Source organism: Trachymyrmex septentrionalis, unplaced genomic scaffold, assembly GCF_001594115.1.
Source record: "Trachymyrmex septentrionalis isolate Tsep2-gDNA-1 unplaced genomic scaffold, Tsep1.0 scaffold60, whole genome shotgun sequence".
Taxonomy (NCBI): domain Eukaryota; kingdom Metazoa; phylum Arthropoda; class Insecta; order Hymenoptera; family Formicidae; genus Trachymyrmex; species Trachymyrmex septentrionalis.
Genome location: NW_017305779.1, coordinates 2,795,014 through 2,814,051, shown reverse-complemented (window position 1 = coordinate 2,814,051; position 19,038 = coordinate 2,795,014). Strand labels below are relative to the sequence as shown.

The window sequence follows — 19,038 nt, the reverse complement described above, 5'->3', positions numbered from 1 at the left end:
TCATCTACATACCATTCAACTTGTAATTTCTATTTACACTTTGTCTCTATTTCTGGAAAACTTCGAGAAATAAAAGAAGTATGCAAAATATGATACATAAACTGTATTTACTCTAATCATTATAAGGACACGGCATTCCACTTGATAAATTATTCGAAAGTAGTTCAATTACACTTCGTGATATCCTCCCGGATGAAAGCAATTTCGATACAAAAATATCGTAAACGAATGCGTAAACATGGGATATATAAATAGCTTGTCGTAGTCCTCTCGAGAGCATGATAACCACAGCTCGTCCTAACATTTCACGGTTGGCGGATTAAAGCGAAACTGCGGGTAATTGTGTCAATTGCTCGCGGAGTAATTAGGCGAAAGCACGTACGGATGATTCTTAGAAAACTTAATATGTCAATCCGCAATCGCACGACTGTTATCTATCTGCAGATTATCTATTTGCATTGCTGAAGTACGATTGAAGCATATTTTTTTCAATCGTATCAAATATTGCTGACGCTTCAATTCCTTCGCTGAAAATTTACTTTCGGAACAAAATAATCGCGTTCCTCGAAAAGAACTCGATACTTTATTTTATTGTTCTACAGTACTGTATGGATTTTCGATGCCGACGCGAAGCCATATGCGAGCTCATGCCGGCGCATAACAGCCACAGTGCAGCCCTTCTAAGAGTTCGAAAACGCTTCAAATGACTCAGCCATTAGATCGCGGAACGCAGAGCGTTGCTGGCTTGAAACTTGCATACTCATCCGAATCCAGATTGCGCAATAGAATTGCTGAGCATCAGCGAGATTCGTCGCTATTAAGACGTCACCGCAGCATCCTTGAAATCTGTTTTTAATGGCGATTGTAATCTCCGTATAAATTTTCACAGACATCGGAAAATTATTCCACGAGTAGAATGTACGCCTTAATTTTTTTTTCTATGACTGTAAAATTAATTCTACGAACACTTTATCTACATCGGCCAATCGAATTGAGATGCGAGATCGTTTCGATAAATTGTGATAACAGATTGACGTTAGAAAGCTGTCGCGCGTAAATCGAACAACACTTCGTTTAGAAAATGTCACCATGAGATAGAATGTCTATTTGAGATAATATTCAGTATGTAAGCTGATTCTACAAATTTATAATCTTATAAAATTGCTCGATATCACACATAGTATTTCTCGTGTTTTATTCTAATTTTCCGAAGTATAACTATCTTTATTCTTATGAGACTGTAAGAATAAACTTGGATTACATTTTGCAATTTCTCATATCAATTAGGTAGAAAATAAAATTGGACTTTTTATCTATAAACAGAATAAATATTGCGTAAGATTGTATAAATATCTCTACGATGACTTCATATTTCTGATGACAGCTGGTACTTCGGCCAGTTTCCGTTTGTCTCGTAGTCAAATGTTTTCAAACAAGACGTAACTCGTAAAGATATGACTGTAACGACACATACATCTTCCTGTCCCTAAATATTTATTTTGCGTGTTCTGGCAACGAACAGACGATTGGAATATTTTTAATTATTATGTTACTATAAAATCTTATTCCGAAGGTTAATTAATATAAATATACAAAAACATACAAATTTATGTTAAGAAAGTAACAACACAAAAATATGACTTACATATTTGCAATTTTGCATAAAAATAAAAATACGTAAAATATGTAATAAAAATTATATTAAATTGGCTAAATGCAACCGTAAATGAAAATTTACTCAAATTGATATAAATATCTACAATATTAATTTAGAAAAATAAAATCACAATAGATTGTGAATCATATTGTTCACAAATTTTCAATAATTCAATAAATAATAAATTATATCACGATTTATTCTTCCAACGGACTTGAATTAAATTTATACATTAATATAACAATGCTGACAGACATATTTTTATCTCGTGTCTTAATTAATTTCGAAAGGATGGTATCATATAGATTGACGGGGCTTTTATTAATGTCGGAATACCGCGAGCATATAATTACATATCGATACAATCGACTTCTTGAACGATGTGTGATTTTTGTTTCCCATCAAAATCATCTCTAATTGCTGTTCTAACATTTTGCAATGTTCATTAAGGTGTGGGAGTGAAGCACACAAGGTCGGAATGATCTACCACTTGTCAATCCGACTGCCAGTGAAATTCGTGGCTGAAATTGACCCCAATTTGAGTCCAGTCTACTTTATTCCGCCTAATTAAGAGACGGTTTGAATATCCGGTAAACAAGCACGCGCTGACGTCCTATTATGAACGGGTCGCGAACTTCCACGCGGTTTCTTCTCAGGCATTTGAAACTGAAAAGAATGGGCTTCAACTCATATCGCAATAAACACTTAAAGAAATGATTTGGAATACGTAAAAAATTAAAAATATTATTTTTTATTGACATATTATCTGTTATTATTGCTTTTATTTGATCTCGCCACATCGTCTGATATAATCTTATCATATTATCATTATGTGCAATTGAGAATTAATTTTTTGTTTGTTTACTTCTTAAGTTCGATCAGCATTAACTTCTTCAGCTCTAGCAGCATTAAATCTGGGATTTTAAAACGGATAGTGTCAATTTGAATACGCTCGCAATCCTTTAAATATGATAATAACCGAATGATGATTTAAGAAGACATTTTTTGGAACCTTCAGCAGTGTAGTGGTAAAGTCTTTTTTGCATCGAGGGATAATACAATTCTTCCTTTCTTCTTTTGCAAGAAATTCTGTCCTATTTTGCAATATCTATTATCGCGTATCATATCTCAATAGAAAATCGCGGTAATCTCCACGTAATTGCCGTAACATTTGCACAACGACTCGTTTATTGCCGGCCCGGTAATCTCCACATTCTGCGCGTATAGAGATGCGGCGGAGACAAAGCGGCCGCTGTTGGATATACTTACAGGAAATACTTATTACTACTGTAATCAGTAAAAACAAGATGAGATAATTGTTTTAAAGACGCATCGCCCGACGTCCGCATCGATTCTGTTTCGTTTGCATGTATGATATGTGACAGACATGAATTAAATAGGTCACATGGACTATACCTAATTATTCGATTTATATATTGAGTTAACGATAATTAATACAAACGTATTAATGCACAAAATTACTTGTAAAAATTAATATTCAGAACTTAAAATTTCAAACTTTATAAATATATGATATCTATTTCAAACGAATGTGGACACTGTTAAAAATAAAATGTCAATTTTAACTTAAAGACATACTGTGGACTTTCTGAGATATGCAAAAATGATAATTTTAAATGTTTTTTTTTTTTACAAAAGTGTTAATTTCAACATTTTTGCAAGTTTCAGAATGTCTACTATATGTTCAAGTTAAAATTAATATTTTATTTTTAACAGACATGCTATGTCATATACAGACTATAATAAAATTATATTGTAACGGAAAGTAAAAATATTATTAAAATATGTAAATTTTTTAGTCCGAGATTTTCCTTTCTAATTATTAATTTTAAAAAATATTATTTTCAAAAAACTGACAGTTTACTTTTGACTACGAAATATTAAAAATATCCCGTTTTATAATATAATAGCTCCATTTGTTACGCGAAACATATCATTTAACAATCATTTAAAAGGCATGTCGTTAGAAGCTCTACTTCTAATCATCGCGGCGCGATTTTGGTGTCGATGACAGTCGATGCAACGGAATTTATTCGTCGAATACGTGCGGCAAACAGCGATTTCTTTTTTCGTACGAACACCATCGGCTAGTCGGCGACTGGTCGACGTCGCATTAATAACTTGTTAATTTCATGCGGTAACGTAATCGCTTAACACACACACACGCACGCGCGCACGCACATACACGCAGATTATACTCGGAACAAGTTCTTAACGGCATGAATCTGTGCACTTTTGCGATGACGTTTCCTGCATGGAAACCAGCAAAAGTCGCCACGTTTTAATAAGAAGAAAGGATCGTGTAAAGATGGAATCTTCCTGTTTTACTTTCTGTGCCGGCTTTGATTTAAATTGACGATCAGATAATGAGATCTAATACTGCGAATAGAATCTTCATTCACAGATTATTTTGGCAAAAAATTACATTTAATTAATCCGATGTTAAGTATATTATAATTGTCATAATATTTAAGATATAATTGACATTATATTTAAGAAATAATAAATTCTTCGTACTCACGTTCGAGAATAATAACTGTTACGGAGTTGATTCCATATAAAAGTAACCACGTATTTTCCGTTCTTGTTTAATTGCTGAATGAGGTAATCTTGCTTGAAATAATTATCCATTAGAATTTCTAAAAAGAGCGATATTACGGCAACTATATGGGAGCAACTTTTTGTTTTTTTTTGTTTTGGTTTTTTTCTAATTTATAAACGAGACACTCAGAGAAATACGACGCGTTTCGTAAACACGCGTGATACAAGGGAACCTAACGTTATTCGATTTGAATTTATGACGAGGATTAACTGTAATTACTGCGGCGAACGACTCCTCCTTAGACGACCTATTACGGTGTGAATGAATCATTGGTATATTTCCTGCAGGCGTTAAGAATCATAGCTTTCACGAAACGTATTAAGTAACAAAGTATCGCGGGACTTCAGATTTCTGTGTGTTCTATCAGAAGTGCGTTTGAACCGGTCAATTACCTTTCTGCGATGCTTAACGAGCGGAATCAGCACAGAATTGATTAACATATCTCATTTTTTTTCTTAATAAGACGGGTGGCATGCAGTCCGATGCAGTCTATATCAATTACAATTATTAATTTATACACCCTATGTCTTGATTGTATGCTTTCGTCAGACACTTCTTACTGCAAATTATACCGTAAATCGTTTCAGTTGAAGGAGTTTGGAAAAAATATGAACACAACAATTTCCATAACAAACAATTGCTACGAGAGTACCATTTGATACGATGTGTTTGTTTTTTAATTGATAATTAAAGTGTTTTAATTTGCTCTAAATATCTTCGAGCTATTTCAAAGAACATAACGCGATAGGAAAGCCAAGGAGACGGTAGAGATGATACACTGTTACGCGATATGTAATACGGAAACAGGTTACTGACGGTGGGTCGGCGGTGGGGCTAGCCGGCCGACGTGAATGGAAGGTGTTATTTCACGAAAATGCCGTACAACACAATGCAGCGTATCTAGCCGCGGTATCTCGAGCGCTTGCACATGTGAGACGCACGAGAACGCGTACCGACACGGGGTGTCCTTTGTAAATTTTGACTTAATGGCCTTTATACTCCCACGTGCCACATTCGTCTTCTTCCCTCTTCCTCCATTATCTTATGCGAGTCGCGCACCGTCTAATACCTGTTCGACGAGACTGTATTTACGCCCCATTGCCCCACCCCCTCCCCCTTCCCCATTCGTTCCAGGGGGTTTAATGCTTCAAATGCGTGAAATAAGTATGGGTGAGCGAAATTCGTAAAGTTACGACAAGTATAATCTTAAGGTATTCATAGTATGAAAGATGTAGAAAGATCCGTCCCTACATTCCTTGTGATAGTAGATTAAAAAGTTTGGAGTGAATCTTTTTAAACAAAAATTTAATATTTAAGAATATTTTGTATAATACAAAGGCATTTAATAACGAAACGAAAAAAAGGGATTAATGTAAAGCGCATATAATTTTCTCACAATACAAGAGTACCTATAAATAGCTTCTAATTTAAATGCATTCATTAGACTAATGATACTGTTTTGCAGCTCTAATGAATTTTGACAAATTAGATACCTCACATAAGATGGTAATAAATGGAAGCTCTGTGTGTCTGCTAATTACTTTTTAGCTGATTATACGCGAAGATTTCTTCAACGAAAGCTAATTATTGACGAAAATTCGTCAATTATTAGCTTCTCAACTAATGGTTATTAGAGTTTTGAATCATATAATTTTTAAGAATTTACAAAATGATACGAACACTCCAGTGATTTTGTTGATTTGACGATACTATAGATAAGATTACTTTCCCGTCCCTGATAATTCTTATCACTTTGAATAATTTTTCTACAATTTGTTTGTCGATGTCTGCATTTCACACTTTAGAATCGTGCAAATGATGCACCATTATCGGACGGAATCGCAGCTGCATGTCGGGCGTGAAAATCTGTTCAGCGATATGAATACAATAGAGCGGAATAACGCGCGAGCCAACGTAAACAGATAATTTAAAGTCAATGAATAAAGAGCCATGCCGAATAAAAGTCGTTGGCTGTATCGATACTTCGCAAAAAGATTAATAAGAGTTTGGCGCGACGTAACGTAGCAGTATCACCGTTTTCGTCGAACGTTAATTGCATTTCTGTTCCAGGAAGTAGGTCGCGTAGAACATAAAATTAACACTTTCTTAATAGAAATCTGGATTAACAAAGAGCGCATATATTTTCTCACGATACACGAGTATCTATGAATAGCCTCTATAAAAGCATTCATTAGACGAATAACTGTTTTGTAACTAATGGTGCAATAGTCTCATTGATTAGATTAGTCTCATTGATTTGATCTTTATTATTTCACAAAATACGAATATATTTTAAGATAATTTTAAAGTAAGATACACACTGTGACTGCAATTTTCCTTCTCTTTCTTTTTCGATCATTGAGAATATGTGATGAGAAAAGTAAACGGTTGAAAAAATATGATGTAATATCTAACCGGATGTAATATTTTCAAGCTATATTGCCGAATTATCGGGAAGTATTATCTATCGATGCTGATAGAATAACTAATCACGAATTAGCACGATTGCGCATTACAGAGTACGAAAAAATATAAATATCATTACTAATTCACTTTAATTTTCTTTCACTCGAAAAGCTGTTTATCGTATATTGCAAGTACCTTAAGTGTAGTTTTTCTTGAGACAATTCCCATCATTAAAAGGCGCGCAATTGATCATGAATGTCCAATGGAATCACGTTCTCCCTTTCGCAGCGATTAATCTCCATAAGCAATATCGAGGTATGAAGGAAAATGCAGAAAAACAGTTAATAACGTCGTTATTACGAATGGTGCGGTGTGGGTGCTTAGGTGCTGGAGTGAAAGTGACGAGTGCATATACTACGAAGATCGTATCGTCGTGTAAAAACGATTCTGCCGGTTGAGGAGCCGTGCACGTAACTCGTATGTACGTACGTACGTAACGCACGTAATAAACGCCTCTAAGCCGGAGGTCGGCAACCCCCGCGGCTTTCTTAATTAATTAAGTAAGAAACACAAACGTGCCCCATTCCGGCAACGCATCCATCATAATTTCCTCGGCGTCGCTTTCAAAATAAGCGTTACCGACGATTTCGATTTATCGCCGATTATTCGTGCGCGTTACGTGATTATTGAAATAATCGATCTCGAAAGACTCGGCAAAGTTATCGAAGTCATGGTGAAACATAATTTACACTTTCGCTCTAAATTATAGATAATAAAAAAAAAATGAGGAATTTGGGTGGTTAAATTAATACATTAACTTTTTCTACTTAAAATCGTATTAAAAGCACTAAAAAGTTAATGTATTAATTTAACAGCCAAACTGCTCGTTTTTTGTCGTTTTTATTTTTGCTGCGCAGACTTACGATCTTACTCTCTATCTTATTTATTAGATAATTGTATTAATAGAAATTACTGAAGTGGTTGCTGTGACGAAACGTACAATACGATAATCGAAACATTTTTATAAGCAGTGACCTCTCGTCTAATTTTTTCGCTGGCATGAAAACGATTTCAGAGAGTCAGACTCATAAAAGACTCATTAAAATTTCCATCCAATACGTCGTTTATTCATTTGCGCAATGCGCGTCTCGGAATTGATAATTGCACGGTTCACTGTTCACAGAGGAGGCATTCTCGCGATTCAGAGCGCGAGGGATTCGAACGATTTCTCGCAGATGACCGATGAGGACTTATGCGCCGATCGATTTAAGTTTCCGCTCCGTCGACTTAATTCCTTCGGAACACATCTCCCCCGAACGAAATGCATAAAGCTGCACGCGCCAATGCGCATTCCGTGGCCGAACGTATCTCCGGGAGAGAGAAGGGGAGAGAATGAGAGATGCATCCGGACGGGACCGTTAGCTTTACGTGCATACGAACAATTCCACGGGATGATACAGTTACGAATATGCGAATATATTTTTCTTGCATCGTCGCGGATGCTTATTCGGACTCCAATGATTTTCTGACTCAAGAGATGCTTCAATTTTCAAAGTATCGAATTTTCAAAATATACTTTTGATTATTTATCGAAGATAAATTATAATTCATACATATATTATATTTCATGGGAAGAACGACTTCGCTGAGATAGTTGAAAATGTAGGTAGATATGGATATGATAATAAGAAAATAATTTTGTTGACATCAAAAATAGTTATGTAAAAAAATTTAAGCGTGATGAGCAATGCCGCAGAAACTTCTGACATTCTACAACCAGTTTGAATGTCTTGCATAATTGTTTTGATACATAAAATTATTTTCAAGTCTCTATATCCAGCTAAATATTTTGACATTTCAGCAAAAAATTGTATACAATCGTTGCATTAGTAAGGTGAAACGTCCCAGTAACCGGATATAAGTCCGGACATTTGCATAAATCTTTATATATATTTGTTTATACGATTATTAATCTCAAATGCCTTTTTTAAATAATGTTTAAATGCAACTAAATTATAATATTGTAACAGAAAAAACATTTGAGATTAATAATAACAAATCTTGTGTAACTGTCCGATCACTAGGACATTTACCTTACAGGAAAAGGTAATAATATTATAAATCTTGTTAAAATCGATTCATTAATAATTTATGCAGAATGTACAAACCGCACTTCGATTTAACTGACGGATTCTTTTCATCAACGAGAAAACGATTCTCTTTTTACTAGCTATTACGTGACACAAGTGTCCAATTTTCAAAATTATATATTCTTGTATAACTAAGCCGCAAATTGAAATTCTCTCGAAATGAAGTCCACTTTCTAAATTGACCAAGGAATACGATTTTCAATTTGTTTCACGATGCTTAGTCTGCTAGAAGGTAAGGTTTTAAAGTTTAAACTAATTACTCGGAAGCAGTAAAAGCCTCGATATTTTTGTCATAAAATAGAATTGAGAGAATAAAGTAACAGAAGCGAAACATTTTGCATATATAATGCTAACACATTTTCGCTCATGCGAACTTTTTATTAAGCGTTATCTTCTTGGTATTCGTTTTATACTCCTGGTTTACGCCTATTGCAATCGATGGTAACCGTTACCGTTAAGTTACTGCACTCCGATATAAATTGTCTGAATTATGCATTAGCAACAGCGCGATCGAGCCGTTCAGCCGTGTCGTTACGTTTATATTCGCTATTTTATTGCGGCACGTGAAATACCGAAGAGTTTGTCACCATCCATTGATTTGTCAGCATCGTTAATTATGCCTAAGTTGCATGTATCAACCACCTGTCCCCGTCTGTTCTCATCATCGCTCCGGCTTGCAAGGCGCCGATTCCCATCCCGCGTTTGCATTGAATACGTTTTTCAGACGGCCCCATTTAACGTTAAATATGCGGCGGGAATGTGGGTTATTCTTTACTTCCGCAGCCGCACTGTTTTCTCTCACGTTATTCATCGTCATAATTTTGTCCCCTTCTTCTCCTCGTCGTATCTTTTAAGGTCATTTATCGCGCCGGTGGGCACAGTTTTTCTGACGTATACTTCATATAAATCAAACGCGGTAAAAATATGTTCAGTACTTTTTACTTTTAAATTAATATTTCATAAGAAATATATTGTCGCATGTTTAACACACGGAAAGGATGGTTTTGCTAAAATAGATATCTAGAGACTTAAATAAGAAAAAGTTCAAAATCGAAACATAAAATGTCTTATGCGTCGTCTACAATGACTACAATACACGAAGTGAGAAGTAAGAGTAATTGGTCAATCATAGTTGAATGTGAGAAGAATAATCGACTGTGATTGGTCAATTTCTTACTTTTACTTCTTATTCCGTATATTGTAGACGATGCACGTGAAAGATGTATTTTAAATGGCTTTAAGATGTCTTTTAGGCATAAGAGACTATTAAAATAATTATCTAGAACGCTCGAGCTAGTTGCTAGAAATTTTTTGCAACATTGCTCATCATGCTTGATTCTTACATAATTATTTTGATGATACAACAAAATTATTTTCAGACTTGTATCTCTCTAATTTAATAATCGGTACATTGCGTTTGCATGCCACAAAAAGAGATAAATGGCATAATTTACATTTACGCACTATGAGATAAGTTACATTTTGGATTATATGTATACATTATGATAATAAAAAATTTCACATAAGGAGAGATCATTTGTTATAACATTATAAATATCAGACGAACAGATGGAATTTCTATCCAAGATATAAACGTCAAATTTTATTTATTACAAAATTATAATTCCAAGAATATTCTCTGAATATGTGCTATTTATCTCTAGATATTTCAACAAAATCATTCTCTCTGTGCAGCGATTTAAAAAAATTAAATTCATTAAAGCATCTAAAGAGTCGGTATTAACGATATTGGTATCTTATTGTAATTATGATTTCATATGATATTAATTATAATGGCGAGACAGCAGACGAGAACCAGATGGGTTTTCATCATCATGCCACGAGATGGTAGCGTGCAAAAAATTCTGTTGCCGATGGAGTAGGGAGTTTTTGTGATCAAATACCAATGAACGTATCTGCCAATTGTGTTGTCTGTACGTATATAAGAGATCCATCCGTCGGATATCTGTATTTCGATTGTGTAAAGAATGTGCCATTAAAAACAATGCGACGATCGTAAGGTGTGCATAATAAGCTTCTCTATTTATCCCCGATTATTTCTCCCTCCTTCATTACGCTCATATGTGGCCGACAAGTTTACAATGCATCGAATAATCCCCCGGTTTGACGTCACGAACGGATAGAAAGCCAATAGAAAAATCTACATTCCTGCATGTGTCTCCGGCGATTTTACATTCACCATCGTGCCGGAGAATGGCTTCAACCTGCTCGTCGCGTGAACCAAATAAAGCGTCGCGTCGTTTCTTCATACCGTATTCCGTCGTCGTGCGCGAAGGGTCACGTCGAAAGGGTCTGTCGTCTAATTAGCTTAGGTAGGTCGTTATCGCGAACAATCTCCACGATCTGTGCGATATTATTCTTCCGGTTCCGATTTCGAACCGGAAATTTGTGCAGCAGATTCGTTAAACAGCTTGACGACATTATTATTTTGATTTTAAATTCCAATCTCTTTACCTCATAATCTTTTATCATTTTTATCTTACGATCTTTTCAACTTTATTTATGAGAAAGAAACATATTTCTTCTCAATGATAGATTATTCTCTCGAATCACGAGGCAATAATAGCATATTCAGAGATTTTTGTAATAAATAAAATTTAACGTTTATATCTTGGAAAGAAATTCCACGTGTTCATCTGATCTTTATAATGTTATAACAAATGATCTCTCCTTATGATAGAGTCTTTACTATCATAGTGCACAAATGTAACTGCAATTTACCTCTTTTTGTGGCGTGGAAACGCAATGTACCGATACGAAATGGCACCGACACCGACAAGCCGGCAATAATTTGTTCATAAATTCACTTAATCCGCAAATGATAACGTATCGGGAAGTAAATACGTTACGTGAAAGAAATTCTTTTCCTTTTCGACAACGCCTCGCGAATACGGCGTGCCACTTGACTTGCCAAAGAGGTGAAAGCATTCACGTGTATATAATTTATTATTAAATACCTGCCACATGTGAGTACTCGTAAATTACGCCGTTTCTTAGTTCACGTATTTTCGTTCGCGGTAGGAAGCCTACTATTAATTAACGCGCATGGGAAATTAATTGGAAAGCAGTGACTGTTCTCAATTATGCACTGACGTACTAGAAACAATCAAAACCGATCGTTAGATACTACGTATTTCCGTGTGCTGCATATAATACAACTCAAATAATTGTAGAACTGTCGAAATGCACTGTTGCGTAAAATTGCCAATGTCAAACGTAAATAATTATTTTTTTTTTCCTCGATCGACTTCCAATACGGAGTATACATAGTCAAAGGTCTCGAATGTGCAACCAACACCTGGATTACCTAATCGCGAATGATTGTGAAAATCGATGAACTGCTTGAATTCCCGGCGATGCCTGGAAACCTCGCGCAGACTTCGATGAGATCGATGGTCGTTTCGCGAGGTCGCAGGTTTATCGTGCCTCTTGGAATGTGCAGCACGTCTAATGGAACTACTAGTCGCTTTCGAATCCTTTGGAATTCCGTGTCGCCGCCGGGTATCCCTTCGACCACAGTCATGAGCGATTGTGACTATTCGGAATTATGTAATCATAGTTATACGTCAATGAACTTGATCGCATTGTTGATTAATTAATTGCGCGCTCGTATTACCGTATTGTCAACTGAATTATCCAATCTTCCGTGTTTGTTAGCAAAGAATTTTTATTATTGTTAGTACAAGAGATAGAAAAAGCTCACGAGACACCAGGTGCAAATTTTATCATATTTTATAACAGTTTTGTAACAAAATGGAGATAGTAAAATGGAGTGTGCTGCCTGAATTAAAATTCGAACGCGGAATTCTTGGTGATCGCGCGACATGTTGTTATGCAATAGTGATTTCTCAGCATGGAAAGAGTAGAAACGGTAGTGATAACTCGATAGTTTGCAGCGTGCGCGTTGAAAGTAGTCTCGATAGCTTGCTTGACCTTTCTGGCGTCTGGAATCCGACATAAGAAAACTAATACCATTGATACCTGTCTTTCTCTCTCTCTCTCTCTATATATGTTTATCAACAATTTCTAGCTAAGCGTGCAAACTTATGACACAGCTAACTATCCTCGATATGCGCGGAATGTGAAAGTGAGCACGAGAAGAGAATGATTAGATTAAAAAAAGAAAAAGGATCTAATTGTAACGTGTCTGAAAATTGTAACTGCAGATATTGAAATATATACGTACCACCGGTACTTGTAACATAAAATTGGGAGCATAAACGCAATGGTTGTAAGCCATAAAATCAAACGTCTAATTTTATGGGTCAGCGACGTAAAATTCAATGACTGAAGTAATTCAAAGCGCAATTTGCAATCAGGACGCACCTTGCTGTTGCACACGTGAAAGCGGTGCCAGAAAGGCTATTTAACTATTTGTACGCATCGCCGCGAAATTTCTCTTTGGAAAATATTCGACAGTTGCGTTCACGAAAGTTTTTTTTCTCTCGATAAATACACGCCTATCGTCGATTGACGGAAGGCGGTGGTCGGGCCGATCGTGGGCCTTGAAGACCGCGTAACCCGAGTCGGTCGTCGTCTCAGGGCCTCTGTATAGGTCTCGCCAAGGATCCCTCTGGGTCCGATTCAGACAGGAGGGGAGAGTGCGTTGAGTACAAGCTCCTAGAGCGGTCCAACAACTCCACGGAACACAGGCATGTGGTTACGCACGCGCGCGCGCGCGCGCACACACACGCACACACGCACGTGCTGTGTGTACTACTCCGGCACGATAGTATTACGCACGCTACCGCACGCACACAGCTTCCGCTTTACAGAGTTACAACATCGACACGGAGACGCGCGTCGCTGGCGAAAAAAGATCCATTGAGAGTTACGGTATTATACCGTATTTATTATAGGACGCAGAGAAGCATCCCGGAGGGATCTGTTAGAACCGTCTAACAACGTTTATATGCAATATAACGTATAAATCTCATCCGCGATACTCTCGAGTCTCGACTTTCAACTCTCGTTTCTTAACTGTCGATCTCGATACTTTGACCGTTAGTTATCAGACTTTTTTTCCTGGAAAAAAAAAAAAAACTGCATATGAAAAGATAGAGGGGATCTGTAATGTTCGTAACGTACTAAGATAGTATTTTCTATCTGCGATATTTTTTGAGAATACAGCCTCTATATAGTCTTCGGACTGATTGTTATCTTGAAATGAAGTGAAAATGACAAAAATAAATAAATCATTAAAATATTTAATTTCATTAATCAACACCTATTGAATTTATTTACTTTTGAAGTTTTTGCTGCGTTTCAAGATCCACAAACGACACCCTTGTCTTCAATATTCCACCCTCATTTCTTCTTACTCGAATCTCTTTCAGTTTTTCTAACTTTTCAAGCCTTCAAGTTTTAAGTCTCAAATTTCAAGCTTCACGTTTCAAATATACAAGCCTGGAGAGCCTCTTATGTGATGTATCTCAAATTTAAAATATCAAATACTTTAATATGTTTTCTAAATTTTTTTACCATTCAGTCATACTCTATTATATCTCATGACAGATTGCTTTTGTAAATTTTGCTAACTAATTTTATCTCATCATATATAAACAAGAAGGCAAATAGTTTCTAACATTTCTAATTAAATTTGTATATTGAGGGTTTTTTTGGCAAAAAATTTTTGCAAGCATTACGCTTGAATGGAGATGTAAAAAAAACGGTATTTTTTACTTCGGAGAAAAGTATCAAATAAAAAACTAGTTTTTTACTATAAAAAACGATATTTTTGACCAAATTGCATAAAATTTATGAAAAACCTTAGAATTCATGTTAAATATGTAAATAAGGAATAAAATTCATTTTTCTTGTTATTTCGATACTTTTTAATACTTTATAATTTTTTATCGAAGCGGAAATATGTATTATTGACTGTTGCAATTTTTAATGAGATGATAATAGATTAATAGGTCTGTTTACGTTGCTTGCACTATTTGCATTAAGTATCTGTGCCTTCTCTTATTTCAACGTCCGGATCTATTTTTCTAATATCACTTTAAGTGCAAAAATTTTGAGGGATTTCAAGCAATGCGAACAGATCTAAATGACCTAAAAAAAGAGTAAAAAACTGTCAAAGTAAAAAGAAAAAAAAATCATTAATTTCCGATAATTTTTTACCCTAAAATTCTAGTATTTTTATCTCTACGCTTGAAACGTTCAAGCATTCAAAAGAGTCAAGATACAATAGTTCGTTAACTGTCATCTTTCTCTCACTCCTCCCCTTTCTCTATAAATCTGTGAATCACTTGTAGTTATGCAGGTGCGTTGTTTCGTTACATGATAATGTCTTTCTCTCCTGCAGAGTGTCTACAATTCGCAATTGCATCATTCATTGTTCCTTGGAACGCACACCAGAGGTTGATACCGACGCGAATACCGTTTGTAGAAGGATCGAAGTACCGCTCTAATTTCACGTACACCTCTAAGCCGAGATCCGCACCCGTTATAATCACCGAGAGAACTTGTTTGAGGCGAGGAAAAGGAAAACTCCGAACCGGTATATTTTTTTCTAGATTCCACATCGTCCAGTTCGTCACGCCGTCTTGTAAGAGACGTCTGTTTAAGGAGACAATTTCCTTTTTAGAAATGTTTACCGGAAATTTTATACTTTATTTACCTACGATTAATTTCTTCGATAAATTGATTAAAAAGGCAATATCAACATTTATGAGCAATCTAATGTTCATGTCTGTCTAGTGATGTATAAACTGAAAAATGTCAAAAATATCATAAAGAATCAAAAGGATAAAAGATTTTTTTTTATTTTTAAGCCGCAGGACAATATTGTTCACTGTTGTATCTGTAAAAGTTGTACAACTATTTTCGATGAAAGAAAAAGTATTCTTACGCATAACTATGAGTAATTACAAAACTGAGTCATTCTGAAATGTAAACGACGTAGAATTTTTTTTAAGTAAAATTTTTTTTAAACTGATGCAACGCATGGCTTATTAAAATATTTTTACAATACCGTCATAATTTATACTCAGAAAATTATTGTTCTGAATGAAACGTTGAAAGAAGGAAAATTTGTGCGTGACTAGAAAAAGAGGAATTCGTGTTCTTGCAAACGTTCTTTAGAAATCGAACGAAATTTCGTACTGTAAGAAAAGTCAGAGGTGATCTGTACAGAATAGGCTTCAAGAAAATTCTATTATAGTCAAGGAAAAGAATGTAATTCCAAGTAGGATATTTAAGATAAATTCTCCAATTGAAAAAATTCTAGAATATTTTCGTAATTCGGAATATTAATATATTATATATTCTATTCGTATTATTCTGATTCATGAAATAAGATTCGTGAAATAAGCGAGACGTCTACCAAATCAATCAATTAGACGCAGAAAATTGTTAAACATTACATTACGTAGCTGTTCAGATCACGATGAATTGTCCTGATGATTATTCCGTTAAAATCACTGCCACATTTGTCATGGAAAATAGCCATGGATAATCATTTCACGCTTCAATCAATTATATCACTAGAACTGTCTATAAATGACGATTATTGTTCGATTCGAGTAACGATACATTTTGTGTTGTTACAGATATTCATGTTAACAATGACACAAGCTTCAAGACAGCGTTATATTTTATCTTTTGAGGAAGATACATTTCTTCTACACTATTATTAAATAATATTCTTAAATTTTATTAACTTTCGATGTACACTGAAGAATGAAATTTAAATTCTTTGTAAGACTATTAAAATGCATATGTTAACAAGATTTATGTTTATAATAAAAGTTCAGTGTATTGAAATTTAATGTTTACATTTCATTAATTATGTAAATTAATTTCTGTACATTATTTTATTCTATACACGTACTTATAATATTTTGTTATTTTTGCATTTTAATAAAAAAAGAAAATATTATAAACTTGTAAAGATATGTAGATATTTAAATAATTATATATTTTTGAATATATTCAAAAACTTCTACTCTTCTTCAAAATGATCTTCTGAAAAATAATTAAATTAAATAATGTAAAAAGATACTAAATGTTTAATTATCAATTCAGTTTAAAAATTAATTTTTTGAACTTGTTTACTGAAGTTTTGCAAGTAAAAGCAAAATTATAAAACTTCTGATTGATCACTCTATCATGAAAATATTAAATCAATATAGATCAAGAACAAAGTTTAAGTTTTATGCAATAAACAACACGTCATAATCAATTAATGGCTAACCGGCGATAACCTGCTGTCACAATGTCGTGACCTAAATTCCCCTCATCATGTCTTAGAAATCTATCAAGCAATTCTTAATTTTACAGTGGTATTCATTGTCCATTCTTATTTTAAGACCATCTTAAGTAATGTCTTAAGATGTTAATTTGTCTGTGCGTGATTCTAGCTGGTATTCGTAGTCAATTTTTATATTTGAGACTGTTAAGTACACTTTTAAACCAATCAGAGGGCTGTGTATTAGCATCTTAAGACATTACTTGATGATCTTGAAATAAGCACCAACTATTATATAAATACTAGTTATAGACTATGTCCGGTATTCGTAATTAATTCTTATGATACATTCGATCACTCGCACTACACTGGATTAGTGTAATATTAAAAGCTGCTTTATATAAAATATCTCAATGCAGTAATATAATATAATCAACTTTGACAATGAAATGATATATGTATATTTTGTTAAATAATGTGACAATATATCATTAGTAGATAATTAATCGTTTAAAATATTTATATACTTTTTTTATATATTTATATTTAACTTTTCTAATTTTATGTAAAGCGGCTTTTAATATGCACTGATCTAGTATAGTGCAAAGTGACCGAATTCGCTATCATATTCAAGATTCTATATATACAAGATTTTAAGTTCAGTTTTGAGATGTCACGAACTAATCAGAGGGCTGCATTAGCGTCTTAAGACAGTTTTGAAATAAGAACCGACTATGAATACCAGGCCTATGAATATCGCCTTCTATTAATTTACGATATCTTAAAACTGTACTTAATAAGGTCTCAAATATAAATTCCAACTACGAATACCGATTAGTTATATTCGCTTTCCTGCAAGCCGTGTGTTTTGATATAATAAATAAAATCACGTGACATTTCGTCAAATCGGTTCCTAATTGGATTTCGATTAGATACGATCTATTTCGCGTAGATCTATCACGATTTTTCACGGCAAGTAGGAAATCAGCTTGTACACGGCTACCGGCTCTCGCGAGCGAAACTCGTTCCGGTTGCTCGTTCGCAGATTTCGCAATTTTGGATTCCACGAGCGTACGGACGAGCGAAGTCAGCTTGACCCGGAGAACGATCGATCGGCGGGATACGAACACGCGAGCCGATAACCGCATGCAATCATAGTAATCGGCTACATACGCTACACACGGTAATACACACCTTCCTCTCTTGTAAGCGCGTGTGCGAGTTATCCGAAATCTGAGCGGCGGCGGCGGCGGCGGCGGCAGCGGCTCTTCGATCGGGTACCGGGGAACGAATCACCTTAGCACCGTGAATCACCAGAAAAATCCACCAGAAAAAAAAAAGCCGAACGCACTTCGAAATTTCTCTCTCGTTATCGCGTACACTCGCGCACAGTTTTTGCTGCGGAAATTTTCCTCCTTTTTTTCCCCCCGATATATATTCGAATGTACTCTGAAAGAGCAAACGCACATCAGCGGCGCGTGCGTACACGCTTCGCTCTACGTCCGTTGAAGAATTCGCGTTGCTCTCCTTCCGCGTGAACCCGGCGTGAACCAAACCGAGATCTGCGGCAATCTGCGCCAATGCCTCAGCTCAGCGGCCACAGACTCGCTCCTCGTTCACTTCAGGCCGCTTCATGCGCAGCCCTTCTCTTTACTTTACTCGCCCTCGACGTTCTTTCCCCCTCCAACGCCAGACGCGTTCCCCACCCCATCGAAAAACAGGTTCCCCCACCTTATTGCCTGACGAACGAGTTTCCTTCTCCTCTCCGCCTGGCGAACGAGTTTCCCCACTCCACGTGGCAAACACGTTTCATCGTATCTGCTTGTGATACGTTAGAGGCAATACTAGCTACTCTAAAGCGGTAATCTTTTCGGATTCCCGCAGTGTTCTGAGGAGGCAATTGGCTCGCCTAGATTCATTAACAAAAATTATATAATTTACTGGATCAAACATATGATAAAAGTTATGATAAAAGTTAACTCTATGA

At 35.4% G+C, this 19,038-nt stretch overlaps 1 protein-coding gene across 1 annotated transcript in view; it reads right to left on the bottom strand.

Annotated features, from left to right (window-relative positions):
* Positions 1 to 18,671, bottom strand: part of LOC108752555 (spectrin beta chain, non-erythrocytic 5) — a 66,220-nt gene extending 47,549 nt beyond the window's left edge. The window contains exon 1 of the mRNA XM_018493434.1: positions 18,246 to 18,671. The gene's annotated coding sequence lies outside the window, so the exon portion shown is untranslated. The remainder of the gene's footprint in view (positions 1 to 18,245) is intronic.
* Positions 18,672 to 19,038: the final 367 nt, after the last annotated feature.